Source organism: Haliotis cracherodii, unplaced genomic scaffold (genome assembly GCF_022045235.1).
Source record: "Haliotis cracherodii isolate W230 unplaced genomic scaffold, xgHalCrac1.p SCAF_23, whole genome shotgun sequence".
Lineage (NCBI taxonomy): Eukaryota > Metazoa > Mollusca > Gastropoda > Lepetellida > Haliotidae > Haliotis > Haliotis cracherodii.
Window position 1 is genome coordinate 12,717,501 of NW_027266279.1, and position 22,320 is coordinate 12,739,820.

Sequence of the window (22,320 nt, forward strand, 5' to 3'; positions counted from 1 at the left end):
GCTGGTATCAGTGATGGGGGTGGGGATGGTCATGTCTGTGGTTGTGTGGGTGCTGGTATCAGTGTTGGGGGGTGGTGATGGTCATGTCTGTGGTTGTGTGGGTGCTGGTATCAGTGTTGGGGGGTGGTGATGGTCATGTCTGTGGTTGTGTGGGCGCTGGTATCAGTGTTGGGGGGTGGTGATGGTCATGTCTGTGGTTGTGTGGGCGCTGGTATCAGTGATGGGGGGTGGTGATGGTCATGTCTGTGGTTGTGTGGGCGCTGGTATCAGTGTTGGGGGGGGGGGTGATGGTCATGTCTGTGGTTGTGTGGGCGCTGGTATCAGTGTTGGGGGGAGTGATGGTCATGTCTGTGGTTGTGTGGGCGCTGGTATCAGTGTTGGGGGGTGGTGATGGTCATGTCTGTGGTTGTGTGGGTGCTGGTATCAGTGATGGGGGTGGGGATGGTCATGTCTGTGGTTGTGTGGGTGCTGGTATCAGTGTTGGGGGCTGGTGATGGTCATGTCTGTGGTTGTGTGGGCGCTGGTATCAGTGTTGGGGGGTGGTGATGGTCATGTCTGTGGTTGTGTGGGCGCTGGTATCAGTGTTGGGGGGTGGTGATGGTCATGTCTGTGGTTGTGTGGGCGCTGGTATCAGTGTTGGGGGGTGGGGATGGTCATGTCTGTGGTTGTGTGGGCGCTGGTATCAGTGTTGGGGGGTGGGGATGGTCATGTCTGTGGTTGTGTGGGCGCTGGTATCAGTGTTGGGGGGTGGGGATGGTCATGTCTGTGGTTGTGTGGGCGCTGGTATCAGTGTATGGGGGTGGTGATGTTCATGTCTGTGGTTGTGTAGGCGCTGGTATCAGTGTAGGGTCGTGTTATGGGTATGAGGAGTGAATTGGTGGTGTAACTGGATAGAAGTTTTCATACAATGAAATCTCATTATGAGTGTAAAACCTACCGCCACCCTCCAAGTGAGTTATCATCCATTCAAAATGAAGGAGGTTTTCATGTATTGCATCTTGTTGTATACTACAGATGTGTGGAACTCTCTCATCATTAATAGCTTTGACCTGTAAAATAAAGGTTTCATTCATAAATTAAAATATAGATGAACACAAACATTCTGTGTGCTGGGCCCTTCTGGGAGTCTGTTTAATCCTAAATCAGACACAAACCTTTCAAACATGTATTCGATATCTTAACTTAACCATTGATCTTGGTTGGTTGGTTTGTTGTTTAACGTCGCACTCAGCAATATTCCAGCTATATGACGGCGGTCTGTAAATAATTGAGTCTGGACCAGACAATCAAGTGATTGATATCATGAGCATCAATCCACGCATTTGGGATCGATGACATGCATCAACCAAGTCAGCGAGCCCGACCACCCGATCCCAGTTTTTGCCTTTTACGGCAAGCATGGGTTGCTGAAGACCTATTCTACCCCGGAATCTTCACGGGTCCATTGATCTTAGTGTATATAACAATAGTTTGTCCGCTTACCCAAAGCCTGGACAAAAATGTTATGCCTGCCCCTTTGTTTGAAGATGGTTAAAAACAATTGGGTTGTATCAAACATAAACAGATTCATTAACGGGGAAAAATCTTCTTGGGTCAATCATATCCTCTGATTACACTTTGTTCAATACACCAAAGTGGTAAGTGTGTTTTACTGCAGTAATACCCTGACATGTCATGATACATCTGAGTGAGTGAGTGAGTGAGTGAGTGAGTGAGTGAGTGAGTGAGTGAGTGAGTGAGTGAGTGAGTGAGTGAGTGAGTGAGTGAGTGAGTGAGTGAGTGAGTGAGTGAGTGAGTTGAGTTGAGTTGAGTTGAGTTGAGGTGAGTGAGTGAGTGAGTGAGTGAGTGAGTGAGTGAGTGTGAGTTGGGATTAACGCCGCTTTTAACAGTATTCCAGTTATATCGCAGCATGTCAGCTTAACGTGGGAGGAAAGCCCGAAGTGATGCAGGTCTCAGACGTTTACCACTTCGGTGAAACCCACGAGCACGGGTATGGTGCTGAAAAACCTAGAAACATAATCGGGGCGAACCGGGATACGAACCCACAATCATAGGTTTCTGGCGTGCCCAAGGGACGCAACTCTGCACAGCGAATCGCGGCGCCTTAGACGACTCGGCCACCAATGCCCCCCGTGATACATCTGAACTGCTGTTTGAAGCAGTGTTAAGCCAACCTCACTCTACTTTTGGCCAACTCCTAACTCGATATCTGCAATTTTGTTGCAGTTATCTTTTGAAGCATTTATCGTATCAATAAACCATCTGCTTAGTCACAATCATATTGTTGACCAAAATATTTCTGGTTGTTTCAAGTTGAACCTTGGTTCAGTTGTAGCATGAACTCTTGTAGAATTGGCGTTGTATTTTTAATTATCAGTGGAGTCATAATCATACTGAATGATTTGGGTTTTGCAAAATGAACTGAACTCTATCATTTGACATTTTTTTAACAAAAAGATAAAAAAAAAGCTGCCTGTTTTGAAACAGTCATCGTGAGATTTTGTATCATTTTGAAAAACATAAATTTTGAATTCTACTAACACTGATACATTCACATATGTCTCCCCACGAGTTAAGTCCAAATTCGTCAACTGTGTCAACGTTTTTGGGAAGCACCATCCTGTAGATCCTCCGCCTCAGCTCCGTGAGGGCGGTGTCCGCCGTGTGGCCACACAACGACGGCTGCTCTATGGAAACACCATGCCAGAACACACGGTTGTGGATAGCTAGCAGTTCACTTGGTAAGCTTCCCCTTAGAATACCATCATTCAGCAAGGAATAAACTTCACCCTTGTCTCCGTCAGGCTCGCAACATTGCAATAAGTAGAACAGTCTGGAGTCTTCTACAGCTTGGCGGAAGGCTGGATATTGATCCTGCATAATAAAAGTTAGGCTAAAAAATAATAGTCTTGGTTCTCTTGGTTTATCATCATAAAGTTCACCGCACATTTAATTTATATTTCCATTTTTTATTTTAAATTAAAAAATCCTTAAATATCTTAAATCTGTATTCCAGTATTTTACTCATCAAGGAATACATTTATGTAGGGAGGCCCTTTCCCAGCCTGATTGTATACAACTGTTTACTTTGTTACATACTAGTTTGAACAACCAAACAACAACAAAAAAAACAAAAAAAAGCACTGCCCACCCACACTATATTTTCAAAAGCTATTTCGTGACAAACAGTTTACAGAGCTCAATTTAAAAACTAGAAACAGCTTGCACCTGGTGTAGGGTGACATTACAACCATGTTGCACCAGGCTGAACCAGCTTGCACTCATAATAGAACCTAAGGTGAAGATTTCGGGGTAGAATAGTTCTTCAGCAACCCATGCTTGCTGTAAAAGAGGCGACTAACAGGATCTGGTGGTCAGGCTTGCTGACTTGGTTGATGCATATCATTGTATCCCAATAGCGTGGATCGATGCTCATAATATCAATCACTATATTGTCTGGTCCTGACTCGATTATTTAAAGACCCCCGTCATATATTTTGAATATTGCTGAGTGGGGCGTTAACCAACAAACATACATACAACATGCAACTACTGCTGACATGACGACAACTTCCGCTGGGCCCATATACGTGGCAATTGGTTGCCCAACGCAAGTTATTTTACAATTCCGCTGCTGAAGAGTCGGGAAAGACAAGGTTCCCACTGAGAAGCAGGAAAAACCCAGAAAGGTTCCCGTTGAAAAGCAGGTAGACTTAAGCACGAGTATTAAATTGGAATCCATTTAATCCAATCTCATCTTGTGTTTTTATTACAGGCACGGGCCACCAAACTGTGGGTGCCCGTGCCTCTCCTTGGCATATCGCGCAAAAACTTAGGGGTATAACGCTATAACATGTTAGGGCTATATTAGAGGGCGCAATAGCGAGGGAACAATGTACTATAGTATTGCAATAGCTGTACCATTATTTCAATAGAATTGGATAACATGTTGAGTTACTTTGCCTTCGCAAAACAGATTTTCTAGATATATATTTGACATAATGTCAATAATGATATGATTGCTGATGCTTACATTTTGAAGATGAGAAGGCACAGAATTAATTATAGCTGAGTATGCAAAATAAGTCATGAGCAGTTTCTAATTACTGGTGAGGATGAGTGAGTGAGTGAGTGAGTGAGTTTGGTTTTACGCCGCTTTTAGCAATATTCCAGCAATATCACGGCTGTGGACACACATTGTACGGGATTCAAACCCGGGTCTTCGGCGTGACGAGCGAAGGCTTTAACCACTAAGCTACCCGACCGCCCCTGGTGAGGATGATGGTAGATATCTTGTTTATAAACAGTCATCTAACAATACCTGCAATAATATTGCGTCCTATCAATGATAACTTGATATTTTAACTTGATACAGATGTTTTGCAATTGATCATTTGTCAATTTCAAGGCATCAGTAGTTTGATCAATTGTTACAACCCCTAATACTATTAATACAAACCAATTTTTTGGCTAATGCAGGATGGTTTTCGACTCGTCCATATTCCTTCACCCAATTGGCTGCCTTCTGCATTGAAAATCTACCCCTCAAGGAAAGCAGGTAGCGAAACTCCCTCATAAATCGCCCAGTGTTGTCATTACCGGCGATGATGCTGAGTTCTATAAGCTGCGAATGATGCTGAAACTGATCGAGGTGGGAAAAGGTGACATCACATTCAAGATATTGAACTTACGTAGCTACCTGCATGCACATGTTTCTGTGTGTGGCTGCATGTACTTGTCCGAACGTATGCTGGTTTGGTAGTGTTAGCTCACCGTGATACCATGCATGCTGGTTTGGTAGTGTTAGCTCACCGAGATACCGAGCATGCTGGTTTGGTAGTGTTAGCTCACTGTGATACCGTGCATGCTGGTTTGGTAGTGTTAGCTCACTGTGATACCGTGCATGCTGGTTTGGTAGTGTTAGCTCACTGTGATACCATGCATGCTGGTTTGGTAATGTTAGCTCACTGTGATACCATGCATGCTGGTTTGGTAGTGGTAGCTCACTGTGATACCGAGCATGCTGGTTTGGTAGTGTTAGCTCACTGAGATACCGTGCATGCTGGTTTGGTAGTGTTAGCTCACTGAGATACCGAGCATGCTGGTTTGGTAGTGTTAGCTCACCGAGATACCATGCATGCTGGTTTGGTAGTGTTAGCCCCCACTGAGATACCATGCATGCTGGTTTGGTAGTGTTAGCTCACTGTGATACCGTGCATGCTGGTTTGGTAGTGTTAGCTCACTGTGATACCGTGCATGCTGGTTTGGTAGTGTTAGCCCACTGAGATACCATGCATGCTGGTTTGGTAGTGTTAGCTCACTGAGATACCATGCATGCTGGTTTGGTAGTGTTAGCTCACCGAGATACCGAGCATGCTGGTTTGGTAGTGTTAGCTCACTGTGATACCGTGCATGCTGGTTTGGTAGTGTTAGCCCCCACTGTGATACCGTGCATGCTGGTTTGGTAGTGTTAGCCCACTGAGATACCATGCATGCTGGTTTGGTAGTGTTAGCTCACTGAGATACCATGCATGCTGGTTTGGTAGTGGTAGCTCACTGTGATACCGTGCATGCTGGTTTGGTAGTGGTAGCTCACTGTGATACCGAGCATGCTGGTTTGGTAGTGGTAGCTCACTGTGATACCATGCATGCTGGTTTGGTAGTGGTAGCTCACTGTGATACCGAGCATGCTGGTTTGGTAGTGGTAGCTCACTGTGATACCATGCATGCTGGTTTGGTAGTGGTAGCTCACTGTGATACCATGCATGCTGGTTTGGTAGTGTTAGCTCACTGTGATACCATGCATGCTGGTTTGGTAGTGTTAGCTCACTGTGATACCATGCATGCTGGTTTGGTAGTGTTAGCTCACTGAGATACCGAGCATGCTGGTTTGGTAGTGTTAGCTCACTGTGATACCATGCATGCTGGTTTGGTAGTGTTAGCTGACCGAGATACCATGCATGCTGGTTTGGTAGTGTTAGCTCACTGAGATACCGTGCATGCTGGTTTGGTAGTGTTAGCTCACTGATATACCGAGCATGCTGGTTTGGTAGTGTTAGCTCACTGAGATACCGTGCATGCTGGTTTGGTAGTGTTAGCTCACTGAGATACCATGCATGCTGGTTTGGTAGTGTTAACTCACTGTGATACCATGCATGCTGGTTTGGTAGTGGTAGCTCACTGTGATACCATGCATGCTGGTTTGGTAGTGTTAGCTCACTGTGATACCATGCATGCTGGTTTGGTAGTGTTAGCCCACTGAGATACCGAGCATGCTGGTTTGGTAGTGTTAGCTCACTGAGATACCGTGCATGCTGGTTTGGTAGTGTTAGCTCACTGATATACCGAGCATGCTGGTTTGGTAGTGTTAGCTCACTGAGATACCGTGCATGCTGGTTTGGTAGTGTTAGCTCACTGTGATACCATGCATGCTGGTTTGGTAGTGGTAGCTCACTGAGATACCGAGCATGCTGGTTTGGTAGTGGTAGCTCACTGAGATACCGTGCATGCTGGTTTGGTAGTGGTAGCTCACTGTGATACCGTGCATGCTGGTTTGGTAGTGTTAGCTCACTGAGATACCGAGCATGCTGGTTTGGTAGTGTTAGCCCCCACTGAGATACCGTGCATGCTGGTTTGGTAGTGTTAGCCCACTGTGATACCATGCATGCTGGTTTGGTAGTGTTAGCTCACTGAGATACCGAGCATGCTGGTTTGGTAGTGTTAGCTAACTGAGATACCATGCATGCTGGTTTGGTAGTGTTAGCTCACTGAGATACCGAGCATGCTGGTTTGGTAGTGGTAGCCCACTGAGATACCGAGCATGCTGGTTTGGTAGTGTTAGCTCACTGAGATACCGAGCATGCTGGTTTGGTAGTGTTAGCCCCCACTGAGATACCATGCATGCTGGTTTGGTAGTGTTAGCTCACTGTGATACCATGCATGCTGGTTTGGTAGTGTTAGCTCACTGAGATACCGAGCATGCTGGTTTGGTAGTGTTAGCTAACTGAGATACCATGCATGCTGGTTTGGTAGTGTTAGCTCACTGAGATACCGAGCATGCTGGTTTGGTAGTGTTAGCCCACTGAGATACCGTGCATGCTGGTTTGGTAGTGTTAGCCCACTGAGATACCATGCATGCTGGTTTGGTAGTGTTAGCTCACTGTGATACCAAGCATGCTGGTTTGGTAGTGTTAGCTCACCGAGATACCATGCATGCTGGTTTGGTAGTGTTAGCTCACTGATATACCGAGCATGCTGGTTTGGTAGTGTTAGCCCACTGAGATACCATGCATGCTGGTTTGGTAGTGTTAGCTCACTGTGATACCATGCATGCTGGTTTGGTAGTGTTAGCTCACTGATATACCGAGCATGCTGGTTTGGTAGTGTTAGCCCACTGATATACCGAGCATGCTGGTTTGGTAGTGTTAGCCCCCACTGAGATACCGTGCATGCTGGTTTGGTAGTGTTAGCCCACTGTGATACCATGCATGCTGGTTTGGTAGTGTTAGCTCACTGAGATACTGAGCATGCTGGTTTGGTAGTGTTAGCTCACTGAGATACCATGCATGCTGGTTTGGTAGTGTTAGCTCACTGAGATACCGAGCATGCTGGTTTGGTAGTGGTAGCCCACTGAGATACCGAGCATGCTGGTTTGGTAGTGTTAGCTCACTGAGATACCGAGCATGCTGGTTTGGTAGTGTTAGCCCCCACTGAGATACCATGCATGCTGGTTTGGTAGTGTTAGCTCACTGTGATACCATGCATGCTGGTTTGGTAGTGTTAGCTCACTGAGATACCGAGCATGCTGGTTTGGTAGTGTTAGCTAACTGAGATACCATGCATGCTGGTTTGGTAGTGTTAGCTCACTGAGATACCGAGCATGCTGGTTTGGTAGTGTTAGCCCACTGAGATACCGTGCATGCTGGTTTGGTAGTGTTAGCCCACTGAGATACCATGCATGCTGGTTTGGTAGTGTTAGCTCACTGTGATACCAAGCATGCTGGTTTGGTAGTGTTAGCTCACCGAGATACCATGCATGCTGGTTTGGTAGTGTTAGCTCACTGATATACCGAGCATGCTGGTTTGGTAGTGTTAGCCCACTGAGATACCATGCATGCTGGTTTGGTAGTGTTAGCTCACTGTGATACCATGCATGCTGGTTTGGTAGTGTTAGCTCACTGATATACCGAGCATGCTGGTTTGGTAGTGTTAGCCCACTGATATACCGAGCATGCTGGTTTGGTAGTGTTAGCTCACTGATATACCGAGCATGCTGGTTTGGTAGTGTTAGCCCACTGAGATACCAAGCATGCTGGTTTGGTAGTGTTAGCTCACTGTGATACCATGCATGCTGGTTTGGTAGTGTTAGCTCACTGATATACCGAGCATGCTGGTTTGGTAGTGTTAGCTCACTGTGATACCATGCATGCTGGTTTGGTAGTGTTAGCTCACTGATATACCGAGCATGCTGGTTTGGTAGTGTTAGCTCACTGTGATACCATGCATGCTGGTTTGGTAGTGTTAGCCCCCACCGAGATACCGAGCATGCTGGTTTGGTAGTGTTAGCCCACTGAGATACCATGCATGCTGGTTTGGTAGTGTTAGCCCCCACCGAGATACCGAGCATGCTGGTTTGGTAGTGTTAGCCCACTGAGATACCGTGCATGCTGGTTTGGTAGTGTTAGCCCACTGTGATACCATGCATGCTGGTTTGGTAGTATTAGCTCACTGAGATACCATGCATGCTGGTTTGGTAGTGTTAGCCCACTGAGATACCATGCATGCTGGTTTGGTAGTGTTAGCTCACTGTGATACCATGCATGCTGGTTTGGTAGTGTTAGCCCACTGAGATACCATGCATGCTGGTTTGGTAGTGTTAGCTCACCGAGATACCGAGCATGCTGGTTTGGTAGTGTTAGCCCACTGAGATACCGTGCATGCTGGTTTGGTAGTGTTAGCTCACTGTGATACCATGCATGCTGGTTTGGTAGTGTTAGCTCACCGAGATACCATGCATGCTGGTTTGGTAGTATTAGCTCACTGAGATACCATGCATGCTGGTTTGGTAGTGTTAGCTCACTGTGATACCATGCATGCTGGTTTGGTAGTATTAGCTCACTGAGATACCATGCATGCTGGTTTGGTAGTGTTAGCCCACTGAGATACCGTGCATGCTGGTTTGGTAGTGTTAGCTCACTGAGATACCGTGCATGCTGGTTTGGTAGTGTTAGCCCACTGAGATACCATGCATGCTGGTTTGGTAGTGTTAGCCCACTGAGATACCATGCATGCTGGTTTGGTAGTGTTAGCCCACTGAGATACCATGCATGCTGGTTTGGTAGTGTTAGCCCACTGAGATACCATGCATGCTGGTTTGGTAGTGTTAGCTCACTGTGATACCATGCATGCTGGTTTGGTAGTGTTAGCCCACTGAGATACCATGCATGCTGGTTTGGTAGTGTTAGCTCACCGAGATACCGAGCATGCTGGTTTGGTAGTGTTAGCCCACTGAGATACCGTGCATGCTGGTTTGGTAGTGTTAGCTCACCGAGATACCATGCATGCTGGTTTGGTAGTGTTAGCTGACCGAGATACCATGCATGCTGGTTTGGTAGTGTTAGCTCACCGAGATACCATGCATGCTGGTTTGGTAGTATTAGCTCATTGAGATACCATGCATGCTGGTTTGGTAGTGTTAGCTCACTGTGATACCATGCATGCTGGTTTGGTAGTATTAGCTCACTGAGATACCATGCATGCTGGTTTGGTAGTGTTAGCCCACTGAGATACCGTGCATGCTGGTTTGGTAGTGTTAGCTCACTGAGATACCGTGCATGCTGGTTTGGTAGTGTTAGCCCACTGAGATACCGTGCATGCTGGTTTGGTAGTGTTAGCCCACTGAGATACCATGCATGCTGGTTTGGTAGTGTTAGCCCACTGAGATACCGTGCTTGGTGGTTTGGTAGTGTTAGCTCACCGAGATACCGAGCATGCTGGTTTGGTAGTGTTAGCTCACTGTGATACCATGCATGCTGGTTTGGTAGTGTTAGCTCACCGAGATACCATGCATGCTGGTTTGGTAGTGTTAGCTCACTGTGATACCATGCATGCTGGTTTGGTAGTGTTAGCCCACTGAGATACCGTGCATGCTGGTTTGGTAGTGTTGGCTCACTGAGATACCATGCATGCTGGTTTGGTAGTGTTAGCTCACCGAGATACCGTGCATGCTGGTTTGGTAGTGTTAACTCACTGTGATACCATGCATGCTGGTTTGGTAATGTTAGCTCACTGAGATACCGTGCATGCTGGTTTGGTAGTGTTAACTCACTGTGATACCAAGCATGCTGGTTTGGTAATGTTAGCTCACTGAGATACCGTGCATGCTGGTTTGGTAGTGTTAACTCACTGTGATACCATGCATGCTGGTTTGGTAGTGTTAGCCCACCAAGATACCATGCATGCTGGTTTGGTAGCCCACAATCATAGGTTTCTGGCAGATATATTTTTCCAGAATTTTCCATAATTAAGGGTGCATATAGCACACGAGTGCGTATAATACGCAAATAAATAAGTCTTGTGTACATTGATCAATCAGAAGGGTTCTAATTGGGTTTGTTCACTAGCAAAAATATTAGCAAATATCGCCAGGGGCGCTTATTAGAGCGGGGCGCTTATTACGTCGAATACCGTATGTTAAATTAGTAGTGGATCTCAACATGTTCCATTTCTTGCAATATTTTATATTTTGACCTTGATTTGACCTTTTGGAACATGCCCAAGATAAATTTTAAAATTCATTTCTGTGCACTATACACATCTCCTCAGAAACAAATGATGCAGTGACCCTCAAATTTAACAGGCTTGTTCCAACTCGACTGAAGGGGACCCAATTTGTTCCAAGAGGTTTGAATCAGATTTCCATTACAGCTGCAATAGCTGCCTCACATTTTTGTTTGAAATGTAATTAAATTTTGCGTATGTAGAATCTAGTCAGACTATACATTATTACAGGATTCATTTTTCCCCATTACAGTCAAGTTTCGCTAAACCAACACTCGTTAATCTGACAATTGGCTTTATCCGACACTAATGATGGAAACCAATTAAATCAGTACTATTTAGACCTGTTAATCCGACAGTCTCGCACTCCAACTCCAACACACCTAATTTGCAACGAATTACTGAAATCACTCATTAATCAGTCTCGTTAATCCGACACAGTGATCAGCCAACTCCGTGGTCATGAGACTGCCCACGAGTACACAGCCCGTATTTTGAGACGAGTCGGCTGGTAGCTACATATCACAAAGCTGCAGAGATAAACTTTGCTCAACAATAAACCGAGGATATCCCATTACAGGTCACTTTGAAGAAGAAACTGACACTTACAGTATATTGTAAATAGTCAGTGAGTGAGTATGGTTTAACGCTGCTTTTAACAGTATTCCAGTTATATCGTGGTGTGTCAGCTTAATGTGGGAGGAAAGCCCGAAGTGATGCAGGTCTCAGACGTTTACCACTTCGGTGAAACCAACGAGCACGGGTATGGTGCTGACAAACCTAGAAACATAATCGGGGCGAACCCCGGGATTCGAACCAACAATCATAGGTTTCTGGCATGCCCAAAGGACGCAACTCTGCACAGCGAATCGCGGCGCCTTAGACGACTGGGCCACCCGTGCCCCCTTACCAGATAAGGAATGTTAATGTGTTTAGCTTAATTGAATGGCACAAGGTCTTTGAACCAATTATTAGTAATTCAGAGACACCCATAAATGAAAAAGATATGTCAGACAAGTGTACTGTTAATCTGGTACAATTACTATAAGGCAGGACTCATTATTTTCATGGACCTGAGCTGGTAATGAGAAATCACACACAGCATCCACTCAAGGCATGCCCCTGAGCTGGTAATGAGAAAACACACACAGCATCCACTCAAGGCATGCCCCCGAGCTGTTCTGAGAAAACACACACAGCATCCACTCAAGGCATGCCCCTGAGCTGGTAATGAGAAAACACACACAGCATCCACTCAAGGCATGCCCCTGAGCTGGTAATGAGAAAACACACACAGCATCCACTCAAGGCATGCCCCTGAGCTGGTAATGAGAAAACACACACAGCATCCACTCAAGGCATGCCCCCGAGCTGGTAATGAGAAAACACACACAGCATCCACTCAAGGCATGCCCCTGAGCTGGTAATGAGAAAACACACACAGCATCCACTCAAGGCATGCCCCTGAGCTGATAATGAGAAAACACACACAGCATCCACTCAAGGCATGCCCCTGAGCTGGTAATGAGAAAACACACACAGCATCCACTCAAGGCATGCCCCTGAGCTGTTCTGAGAAAACAGGCGCAAGCAACAGGGATCACTTGAAAACATTCCCTTTCTTTGAATTTTTAAAATGCACTGTTGTATATCTGCACTTAAATTGTTCCCTGCAATGCAGGTTCTTGTGAAAACCTTGTTTATTTACATTGCCCAGGTACAACAGTTTGAAAGTGATAGAAAATATGAGCAGTTGAAAAACCACAGTCAACATCATCAAATTTAGTTATCAATTTTCAATCATCAATAAATTCATGTACCATATTCGACATAATAAGCGCCCAGGGTGCACTCAAAATTAGAATTAGGGGGCTCTTATTAGAATGTTATTTTGGTGAAAAACAACAGAGTTGAAAGTTTGTAAATTTCATGGTTTATGCTGCCAGCCTGAAATGGTTATATGCGACAGATATATTTTTTCCAGAATTTAATTTCCATAATTAAGGATGTATATAGCACACGTATTATACACAAATAAATAAGTCTTGTGTACATTGATCAATCGGAAGGGGTGCTAATTGAGATTGTTCACTAACCAATATATTAGCAAGTATCGCCGTGGGCGCTTATTAGAGCGCGGGCACTTATTACGTCGAATACGGTAACCACAGATACTTTTGCCTTTTTGCACAGAGTGCAAATGCATCAACATACCCCAAGACTCTTTCCAATCACTTCAGATTTAAACACAAAACATATAAGCTCTTTGGGGTTTGCAGGTACAGTTGTTCCTGGCTCTGGTTTGAGGCTATCGGTCATATCAAACAGGTCATTGAATATGCTAACGCATCCATTGAAGATGCAAAAGTCAGTGTCATTGGTCAAAACAGCATAAGCATTTTCCATCGCCTCAAATGTTTTGGCAATAACAGTATCTGCTTCCTCTGACACGTCGTGGACTCTACAGCCACAGGCTTCAAGGGTACTTGTAAATTGCAAGGTGGTCAAATGTGAACCTAAAATGTAAGTTAATTCATCCAGACCAATGTCCCCAGCACACAATCTAATGGTATTTCTTTGAACCTCAACACAATTCTCGTATCTTCTTTCCAAACCGGCGTCTTTCGAAGATTAACCTCCAGTGAACTTCCTTGGCAGCCATCCACAAAGAATATGAGTTCAATCCCAAGGCTTCTCAAATCTGATATCAATTTGGACGTATATGCATCAATTGCACTATATTCACCCCCTAAAATGTGAAGGTATGGATTGTCTGTGACATTTGCCAGGGCCCTTAAGATTTTACAGCTGAGGAACACTCGAAAGGCACAAAGGTCAACAAGAATGTCTATGCCATGTCGTTGACGAGCAACGCGAATGAGGTCCACCAGCTTTGCACATGAAGACAGATTTTCTTTACAATATGTCCACAGGCCTCGGACTCCCATGTTGGAGACAGAACATTACTCTGCACCTGGAAACAGAAACAAAACACAGTCATGGGCTGAGCAGCTCACCTTTTCTGGACCTACTTGCACAAAGCGATCTTAGCGCTAAGAAGATCATAACTCCCATACCTTAACAAAGGCTTACGACAGTCTAAGCACGAAGATAGCTTTGAGCAAGTGGGCCGAGGATTGTGAACATGGAAAATAGAATGCAATGTGTCCAAACAAATAGTTGTTAATCTCAACCTACGAGTCCGAACCCAGTGTCTAAACTGCAAGGCAAAAGAACGTATACACTTGAAAATTGGATAGGAAATTGCGACCCCCAGTGTCTGAAACTAAAGGGACAGCACAATTAAAAAACTGTAGGGCCAGTGGGAAAAAACTGTAGTCCCAAACACACATTTTAGCTGAAGCAGGGAGAAATAGTCTTGCAATATAAATTACAAAACACAACCAGTCAACCAGAAGCTTTACTGATATCAAACAAGGAGTTTCTGTGGTGATAGTTGAAGGAAATCATTCATTTTTACGGTAATGAACATTTATGCTAACAATTTCATCACGTCCAGATTAAGCACCAAGGAGCAAAAATTACAGCTATTTTCGGCAATTTTAAGACTTCATAATAGAGCTATCCACTAACTTATTATCCCTCGCCCAATGAAGTTGGGGGGGATATAGAAATGGGCTCCGTCCATCCGTCAATACGTCCGTCCGTCACGTCTTGTTTCCGGTGCATAACTCATAAACTGTTCAATATTTTTTCATCAAACTTTGCAGGTCTGTCAGGTACATGCTGAACTGGTGCCTTTTGCAATTTAGAAATTTTAGAATTTTTTAGTTTTTACGTTTCCAGGGCAACAAGATGAAGGGTAGGGTTCGTTTCTGGAGCATAACTCATAAACCGTTCAATATTTTTTATGAAACTTTGCAGGTTTGTCAGGTACATGCTGAACTGGTGCCTTTTGCAATTTAGAAATTTTAGAATTTTTTATTTTTTACGTTTCCAGGGCAACAAGATGGAGGGTAGGGTTCGTGTCTGGAGCATAACTCATAAACCGTTCAATATTTTTTATGAAACTTTGCAGGTTTGTCAGGTGAATGCTTAACTGGTGCCTATTGCATCCCTTTACACCAATATACTCAACACGGAAGGCCTCCGTTCAGCAGCTCAGGCCATTAGGCGCTTCAAACCTGACTTGTCCAATAGCCCCACAAGCTTACTTGCTTACAAGCTTTACTCAGACTTGTGCCATACAAAAACAATTTTGTCTTTAACAATGTACACTTTGTACAAACTGGAGGAACAGCCATGGGTACCAAACTGGCCCAATCACATGCAAACATTTTTATGGGAGAACTGAAAGAAAAACTTCTAAAAAAAACCACTGATAGCCCAAACTTATACGTCAGATTTATAGACGACATTTTCCTCATTTGGACTCTGGGTTACACTAGGTTAGAATCTTTCATCAAAGAAATGAACCAATCACATCCCACCATTAAATTCACGGCCGAATTTCCCAGGGAAAAAGTGGCTTTCTTACAAACATGGGTCATATTTAACCAAGATACCAACAAACTGGACTTTGACCTATACTGTAAACCCACAGATACACATTCTTATCTGCTATATACCTCCTGCCACACCGCGTCACATCAAAGTCAAAGGACCGTATAGCCAATTCCTCCGACTCAAAAAGATATGCAGCTCGCAGTCACAATATGAGTTCCACAGTAAAAATCTATTAAAGTACTACCTAAGGAGAGGTTACCCCAAGAAAATTCTCTTGGACAAAGAAACGAAAGCTAACGCTAAAGAGAGAACGTCCCTCTTATTACAAAAACAGTCACCCTCAAAAGACACTAAACCAGTGATCTTTATCCCAGATTACAACCCCACTGCACTCAAGGTTAGCTCTATGATCAAAAGGTCCTGGCACCTACTTCAAGGTTCAGACACCTGCAAAGACACCTTCCGAGTCCCGCACATCACGGCATATAGGAAGAACCGCACACTCAGAGATATTCTCATGAAAGCGGCAATCACATATCCACCACCTAGACCACAAATCAGTGGCCGCACTGTGCCAAACCTAGATGACAGCTATCACAAACAATCATGCAAAATCTGCATAAATATGAAGCAGGTCAACACCTTCACCAGCCACACAACAGGCAAGACATAAAAATGCCATTCGCATTTCACTTGCAAAAGCAGAAACATAATCTACTTGCTAAGTTGCACTAAATGTGGTAAACAATACGTAGGCGAAACCAAACGCCACTTCGGCGCCAGACTCAAAGAACACTTTGCGGACACAAACCATTAGAGGGACAAACCTGTCGCTTAACACTTCAACTCTGTAGGTCACTCAACCAGAGACCTACACTATCAAATCATACAACAGCTCAAAACAGACCCTGAGTCAGCTCAGAGCACGGCTAGACGCCCGCCAATTCATTGAACTCAAATGGATATTTGATCTGAAAACCATCCACCCACAAGGCATGAACGACAAGATCTTATCCTGAAATTCCCAACCCACTCACCTTTTTGGTGCCTATTGCTATTTAGAAATTTTAGAATTTTTTATTTTTTTACGTTTCCATGGCAACAAACTCTTCTTTTTTTTACAATTTCCATGACAAGTTCCACCTCGGTTAGGGTTTGTTTTGATTTAATTATGTCATGAATTCTGTACCAGGGGCGGGGGATATAGCCACGTTAGTGGCAAATTCTTGTTGTCATTGTACCCTGAATATTTCTTTTTGTATTGTTAAAGTAATCGGAAAATGATGATAAGAAAAAATTTAAGTATCATCTATGATCACACATTTCCCGATAATAGTAGCTTTCCCCTCACTGACATGAGAAACTACCGTGAAATACCTCCCATTTTTGAAGCTTTGTATAAATAACATGTGCCAAGATTCATTTCATGTTTGGTATCGTTTGTAAGCTCTGAACATCAATATTACAGCAACCTCGCCAAGAGTATATTCGTAGCTGTAACATGCGATCTTAGTGGATAGAAGTTTATTTAATACTTTATTTACTCTATTTATGCTTGATTGAAATGTCTTTATATTGCTTTTTGACATGTTCGATATGGACTCGTTGTCAAAGAATGTATCCCTCATTATTTTTTATCAATAACATTGCAGGAAATAATTTTAAAACCTATTAATAAAATATAATTTGAAATGAAATAGATATTTTCTGACTTTGTGAAAAGTGAAAGATTTAATTAATAAATGAATATATCACAGGTAGGTTTATGTATTACCGTATTCGACGTAATAAGCGCCCAGGTCGCTCTCAAAATTAGAAATAGGGGGCTCTTATTAGAAAATTATTTTGGTGAAAAAAAAACAGAGTTAAAGGATAAATTTCGAGGTTTATGCTGACAGCCTCAAATGTTTATATACGACAGATATATGTTTCCAGAATTTAATTGCCGATAATTAAGGGTGCATATAACACACAAGAGCGTATTATACGCGAATCAATAAGTTTTGTGTACATTGATCAATCAGAAGGGGTGCTAACTGGGATTGTTCACAAGCCAATATATAGAGAATCTCACCCGAGTGTCTTTTGATATCAAATATATCAACACGAGTTGATTAAAGTGGAAAAATTTCGAGGCTTGCCGAGAATTTTTCCACTTTTATCAACGAGTGTTGATATATTTGATGTCAAAAGACACGAGATTGAGATTTTATTTATCATCCAACATCATTCTTTCAACTTTTTCAATTTGTAGACAGTAATTAGCAGTGTCTTCAGTGTAAAAAGTACTGCAAACAGCTTCAGTAGCAGAGCCATTAGTGATGTCATTTGATTGTGATGTCATGGTAACCAGTGACGTCACAATGGTCTGCAAAGCATTGTGATGTAATTTCATTGCAGCGATATCTACAGTGTAGATATCGCTTGATCTCATCCAAGCGATATCTCCTGTGGGAGCCAGTTTTGGATGATAAATTAGCAAATATCGCCGTGGGCGCTTAAGAGAGTGGAGTGCTTATTACATCGAATACGGTTGATATTTTCTGACTTTGTGAAAAGTGATAGATTTAATTAATAAATGAATATATCACAGGTAGGTTAATGTATTATTTTGACGTGGCTACATTGTGTGCGGAACACCGGGCTGCGATGTTGAAAGAGTAAACGAGCGGGGTACTTTGAAGCTGGATCCTGTTTCAGCAAGCAATCCCTGTTATGGTTCATTTACCATGTTTACAGCTTAAAATAAACTGCAGGCCGTAAGGGTCTGCTGAAATTTAATACTATCAGACTGAGAACAAATCTGTCGACCTCGGGCCAACGGGCCATTGTCTATTTCAAACAATGGACCCCCCATGTTCCTTGAGACGTCATGTGCATGTAGCTGGGGTAGTGGTTACGATCCGGCTCGGGCCGTTGGAGAACACAGACACAGGCAGATGATGATAATGTGTTTATTATAATGGGGGTGGCTACTGTTGAAGAACTATCTGAAGAAAAGAAAATGTCCTTCCCCCTCAACAGCAGCACATGAAGTCATATATTTGCAAGTTTACAGGTATTATTTATCTTAAATATATAAATACAAAAGCCATTTTATAACTATGGTAAAACTAACTTAAATGTTAAATTACTGTTATAAGGACACTTGAAAAGCACATGGGCCAAAATGGACCATGTTAATTATTTTACAAACAAGTTTTATAATATTAATATTCCATTTACTAGTTTAATTTTACTTTAAATGATATTATATATATTATTCAACTTAATTCAGCACCCTAATATAGATATTAATTTCTAACAGAAGCAGATGAAAACAGATTGAAAAGGGGCCATTCCATACCTGAAGAAAAGAAAATATCCTTCCTCCTCAACAGCAGCACAAGAAGTGAGGAGGAAGTCAGGTATGGGATGAAGCTACCTGTAGAGGACCAGGGTGGCCAATTAGAAGACAGATTGCATTAAGCATCAAATGAAGTGCTTAATGCAAAATATAAATAGACTGAGGGAAACCCTACAGATGTGAAAAAATGTCTAAAGATAGACAGAAGGTTGAAGGGGAAGATCTGGTGAGAGTTTCCCAGAGACTGAAAATAAGGGTGTTGAGTTGTTTAAAGAGTTATTGACTGACATTCAACTGTAGACAAGACAAACATTGAACATATAGATGATTCGACGTAATAAGCGCCCCGCTCTAATAAGCGCCCATGGCGATATTTGCTAATATATTGGATCGTGAACAATTAGCACCCTTTCCGATTGATCAATGTACACAATACTTATTTATTCGCGTATAATACGCATTCGTGTGTTATATGCACCCTGAATTATGGGCAATTAAATTCTGGAAAAATATATCTGTCGCACATAAACATTTCAGGCTGTCAGCATAAACCACGGAAACTCTGGGGTTTTTTGGACAAAATATTATTCTAAAAAGAGCCCCCTATTTCTAATTCTGAGAGCGCCCTGGGCGCTTATTACGTCGAATACGGTATAGATGATTATGATGATGATGTATGAATGATATAACTAGAATTATAGCTAAAATGGATAGAATTATCATTAAACCGCCCGCATGTTATCAGAAATGAGCGGGCCACTGTAACTTGATAATGCCCTCATATTACTTGACGATGGGCCATTATCACGCCCGTTGTTGTGTGACGTCATAGGACAGGGATAGGTGACGTCACGTTCAATAGTGACGTCATCTGGTTTGTTCTATGACGTTTCCATATTTGTAAAAGTGGGTCAGTGACAGTCGTGTTGATTGCAATAAATGTTTCAAAACCGATATTGCTGTTTCTTTTGGATAACAAATTCCATCCATTTTAGCTATAATAACGGTAACGCTATTTTTCAGGGCATTAGCATTTGCAGAATCCCTCGGTCTTTTCAACTGCCCTCCTTCGTCGGGCAGTTAATGGAAGACCTCGGGCTTCTGCAAATGATAATGCCCTGAAAAATAGCGTTACCCTTATAAGAATATGATAAAGGTACCCTGCTACATGCATATAAACTAATGTGAGATTCTTTATAGATATGATACATGTAATATCAATGAATAGTGCAATAAGTACAAAATGAATTTGTTACACTAAAGTTGGCAAACCTATAAACTTGCATTTATATTCAATAAATGCACAAAAACGTGCATTCATAATAGGGCTCGGACAAGTCCAAATTTACTACCCGGGTACCCACCCCACTATTCCCCGACCCTACCCGGGTACCCGCTGTTGGTCTCAAGAGATAGGTACAATTATCTGATTGGGGATAGTTTGACCGTAGCCCTGGCCAAATGTATTTAGATACTAAAATAAAACGATCTGGTCATGCATACACTGAAGTTGACTGAAGTTTTATCTCTATTCAAACTTATACAGTCAGAAGGAATGCGTGCATAGTCAGAAAGAAATGCGGACATTAGTCACTTATAGTGAAACCGTGGAAGTAATGGATAATTCTTGCTATAAACAATATATCTATCACGTGACTAACCGCGAGTCCGGGTAGTACTGTGGGTACCCAGGTCCTACTCAGGAACCACCCGACCCGAGTACCCGAGTTACCCGTCCCAGCCCTAATTCAAAAACATGAATGCAGGTTTTCCCGTAAGTGACAGCTTTCAAAATGACGTTTACGTCTTTATTACCCATGTGGTGAAGATACAGGTGGTAAGATACTAAATCCGTACGTCACACGTGTGTCGTACAAGGTTGACCTTGTTTTATTCGTTTTGATTGGATAACCGTGACCTCTGTCACACCGGGACTACTTTTTTCATTCATAAAAAATCGCGAGACGTCATTCATTTTGCGATTACAAGGCAGAACTGAAGAAATTCATGAGAACGAGAGATATTTACAAACACTTTATAAACCAAACAAGATAGTCACACGCATCAAATTCGGTTTGCAATCTATATAAGTTATGCATAGAGCTCCTACAGACATATAATCGAGCTAGATCTATAAATCGATTTACAATGTACGACTGCCGATCGAGCGCGGCCCTTGAGCGTGACGCACCCGACCATTTTCGCAACTTTCAATTTGATATTTAACGTAAAAGGATAAGCGTGGTGAAATGAAGTCTGTTTAAACTATCTGGACAGATATCTAAACTTACTTGGGATGATCCGGTTGTGCCATCGGTGTCCCCTTTGAAGCGTATTTTATGGCGCTGTTTCGGTAGGTGTTGTTCATGAATGAACGAACACGACAGCACGACCAGATCACTTAAAGTTCACAGTTCCGATAAAAATCATTCGAAAACTCCGTGGAAGTGTGCCTGACTTCTGATTTTGTGGCCCCAAACATCCCAAATGTGAACAGTAACATTCCCTATCTCTAGCGTAAAACGCTGTGAGTGGATCGCGGTTGTCTTTTCTTATTCCGGTGGCGACCTTGCCCTTCGATCGTTCGAAGTTGTCACTGACATGCAAGCAGATTTGAGTTTGTTGATTTTCACGTCTTCAGTATAGAGTGGTACAGTTAACATGAATGTCTTTGGCGAACAGTCTGATTTCCCTCCTCCAAAATGGTACGGACATGATATGAATTCAGCTGATAGATCAAGGAAACCGAACCATTTTGATTGCACAGACGGGACCCCGGCAGTGTGATGCGTGTGACTGTTGGTCCGACATTCAAAGCGCGGCGCTAATGTGACATTTCAAATTTTCTTATTGGTGTCCTGCGTACTAACAACATGGCGCTTGAATTACCATAAGTTGAAGACTTTCTTCCAAAAGGATCTTGAGCGTCGGTGCTGGTTTGTTTGCAAACAGAACAGCAGGCGCATGTTGTTAATGCGTATGCATAAACATGTCAACAATGCCCATATTTGGTCATATATCAATATTCAACCGCAACCAGATTTTGCAACCGGTTTCAGTTTGGTCTGTCAACGAACGAAAGTTGTTATGTATTTACACTTAAATATATATTTAACGTGGGTAATAAATAAAATACCACACTCATTCTCGTTAGATACCATTTTTACGAAACTCGTGAACTTTCTATGGTATCTGACCTCGCTTTCGCTCGGTCAGATACCATAGAAAGTCCACTCGTGTCGTAAAAATGGTATCTAACGAGAATGAGTGTAGTATTCTGTATATAGCCTGCAACCTCGGGGTATCGCGGTACTTGTCATGTACGCTAAACGGAACAAAATGCACTCACTAACCTTTATGTTTATTCGTGTTCTCTGTATCAGATATCATTCATGTTATCAAACAATGCATATTTTACTGATAAAAGTTCATTATTTACATCAGTAGCTCCGAGTAAAAGCCGGGCCTCGCGCTCTGTTTGACAAGGGAGAGAACTCCATCGTATCGCGGTACAGAGAAAAGTTGTGTATGGAGGTCCGAATTGGACAAAAAGAGGACATAATTCTACCAACCACTTGGTACGATCATGCCAGACATCAGTGATTTGTCCAGACAAGTGCAAAGACAGCACAAGTAAAATTCTAAATGTGTTATCAGCAATAGGTATTCAATGCATATTTACCGAAAAGTAAGAGAAAAATATTTTTATAAGTCAACATCAAAACATC

The 22,320-nt window shown here is 42.9% G+C and overlaps 1 pseudogene; it reads right to left on the reverse strand.

Annotated features, from left to right (window-relative positions):
- LOC139471773 (uncharacterized) overlaps nt 1-22,320 on the reverse strand; it is a 33,424-nt pseudogene that overhangs the window by 8,426 nt on the left and 2,678 nt on the right.